We start from the raw sequence: 3,054 nt of genomic DNA, 5'->3' as shown, positions 1-3,054 counted from the left end.
TTCGAGACCAGCCTGGTCTACAAGAGCTAGTTCCAGGACAGGCTCCAAAACCACAGAGAAACCCTGTCTCGAAAACCAAAAAAAAAAAAAAAAAAGCTCCCCCACAAAAGGACTGCAAAATATTCATAAAATTCTCTTGAATTCAAATATTATCCATTAGCACAAAAATATATAAAACTCAGCTGGGCAGTGCTGGCAAACACCTTTAATCTAAACACTTGGGAGGAAAAGGCAGGTGAATCTGTGAGTTCAAGGCCAGCCTAACCTACATAGCGAGTTCTAGGACAGGCTCCAAAGCTATACAGAGAAACTCTGTCTCGAAAAATAAAACAAACAGACACACAAGAAAAGAAGTATATAAAACTCTGGGCTGCTCTGTGATATTTCTACTTGCTGATTTGACATGCAAACACATTTTTATTTGTGTGTGGTATATATGTATATAACATGTCCCTATGTGTACCTGTGTGTAAATACTTTCATTTGTGTGTAGTATATAACATGTTCCTGTGTGTGCGCCAGGCCAGTATGGAATATCTTCCTCTATCACTCTCCAACACATTTTTCTGAAGCTAGATGTCCTACATGCTTCAGAAGGTCCTCCTATCCATGCCTCCCCATTCTGTGATTCTAGGTGTACCACATACCTAGCTTTTTACAAAGGTACTGAGCATCTATACTCATACTTGAACATTGTTTATAAACTGAGTTATCTCCCCAGATTCTATTTTAAATGATGTGTGTGTGTGTGTGCGCGCACGTGCATGTGTACATATAAAGGGGTCTTTTGAAGTTGCATTGGTGGTACTAGGAACCAAAACCTATCTTACATGTGCTAGGTAGGTAGGTATTTTACCACTGACACACAAACCCCAGTCCAAAGCAATTTTTAAATTTTTAGGTGTAATATAATCCAACAATTCAGGAATTCATTCACAGTACTCTTTAAATCAAGGTACACCTAAAACATAACTCATCACATATATAACCAGGAAATATTAGATATCCTTAGATTTGTGAGAAATGAAAATACAGTCTACAAGTTCAGAGAATACAGTGTTTCCAAGCATGTAAACTTAAGAGTCTTGGAGATTCACTTAGTGCTAGAGTAAAATTAGGATATACAAGGCCTGCGGTTCAATGTCAAGTACCACAAGAAAAGAAGAAAAGGGGGCAGGTAGGGAAAAAGAAAATACCAATTTCTTCCCACAGTTTCTACATACTCTTTTATTACTGTTGCTACTAGTGTTAGATACATATCATCTACTGAACAATCACATTGCCAATTTAACATGAAATCCTTTATTTTAAAAAAGGCTGAGGCTGAGTGTAGTGACATATACACCATTAATCCCAGCACTCCGGAAGGCAGAGACTGGCAGATCTCTGAGTTCAAGGGCAGCCTCATCTACAGAACAAGTACCAGATTGGCCAGAACTACATAGGAAGAACCTGTCTCAAAAGTACAAAAAGCTCAGAAGATGACTCAGTTGGTGAAGTACATGTGCTTGCCATGCAAGCATATAAGGACTACAGTTCAGATCACATCTCCCTGTAGAAAAGCTGAGAGAACATGGTGGTAGTATGTGATCCTCGCACTAAGGGGCAGGGAAAGAGACATTAGTCTAGCCAGTTAGTGAGTTCTAGGTTCGGTGAATCATTTAGCGTAAAGTGTTTGCTCAGTAGATGGTAGGGATATCTAACACAGTATTAGGAACAGTAATAAAAAATATAGAAATTGCCGGGCGGTGGTGGCGCACGCCTTTAATCCCAGCACTCGGGAGGCAGAGGCAGGCAGATCTCTGTGAGTTCGAGACCAGCCTGGTCTACAAGAGCTAGTTCCAGGACAGGCTCCAAAACCACAGAGAAACCCTGTCTCGAAAAACCCCCCCAAAAAATAAAAAAAATATAGAAATTATGGGAAGAGGTGGGCAGTGGTAGCACATGCCTTTAATCCCAGCAGCTGGGAGAGAGAGGTAGGAGGATCTCTGGGTTTGAAGCCAGTTTGGTCTACAAAGTGAGATCCAGGACAGTCAGGGCTATACAGAGAAACCTTATCTAAAAATGCCAAAAGAGAAAAAAAAACAAAACAAGAAATTATGGAAAGAAATTGACATTTTCCTTCCTCCACCTCATCTTTCCCAACCTCCTACTCCTTTTACCTTAAAAAAAAAAATTAAGGTATAGAAGCAATCAGGGAACAATATCCAATGTCAATTTCTGGCCTCCACAAGCACCCACACATGTACATGTGTACACATACAAACATACACACAAATTCCTATAAATTGGTGATTGTTATTTTTATTTTACAGACAAGGAAACCTAGGTTACCAAGCTAGTTAATAAGGTCATTAGAACTGGGGGATGTGTGCATCCACACTAATTGCTCTCAATGACGAGAGTAGATGGCGGTGGTGCACACCTTTAATCCCAGCACTTAGGTGGCAGAAGCAGGCAGATCTCTCAAGTTCAAGATCAGCCTGGTGAATGAACGAGTGAGTTCCAGGGTTCCAGAGCATCCAGAGCTATGCAGAGAAACCCTGTCTTAAAAAACCAAAATAAATAATAAAATAAAAGTTTGATTAGTTCTAATTCACAAAGACACACTGAATGTAAAAAAATCCCATTTTAGACACAGTGGGTTTTTTGTCTGTTTGTTTGCTTGTTTTGACTTTTTCGAGACAGTGTTTCTCTGTAGCTTTGGAGCCTGTACTAGAACTTGCTTTGTAGAACAGGCTGGCCTGGAACTCACAGATATCCACTTGTCTCTGCCTCCCCATTGCCAGGATTAAAGGTATGTGCCACTACCACCCGGCTTAAACAGTTTTTAAAACTTGGGAAGCAGAGGCAGCCAGATCTCAGTGAGTTTGAGGCCAGCAGCTGGCAGGACAGAAAAGTCTCTCTACATATGGCACCCAATGTGGGAAATGTCATCAAATAATCATTTTGTATACACTGAAGATGTGATCTTTGCCCAGGCACCTTTCACCTTCTGACTGGTTTAAGAAAAGAGTTGACCAAAAAAAGGAAGGAAGAAAAGAAGGAAGGAGG

General features: G+C 40.4%; 1 protein-coding gene across 6 annotated transcripts in view; it reads right to left on the bottom strand.

Moving 5' to 3' along the window:
* The window catches only part of Tlk2 (tousled like kinase 2), a 102,537-nt gene that overhangs the window by 48,391 nt on the left and 51,092 nt on the right, over positions 1-3,054 (bottom strand). The window lies entirely within an intron of this gene.

The sequence above is a fragment of the Microtus ochrogaster genome, unplaced genomic scaffold, assembly GCF_000317375.1.
Source record: "Microtus ochrogaster isolate Prairie Vole_2 unplaced genomic scaffold, MicOch1.0 UNK48, whole genome shotgun sequence".
In the NCBI taxonomy this organism is placed as follows: Eukaryota; Metazoa; Chordata; class Mammalia; order Rodentia; family Cricetidae; genus Microtus; species Microtus ochrogaster.
The sequence above is the reverse complement of the archived record's forward strand: the minus strand, read 5'-3'. Positions and strand labels throughout refer to the sequence as shown.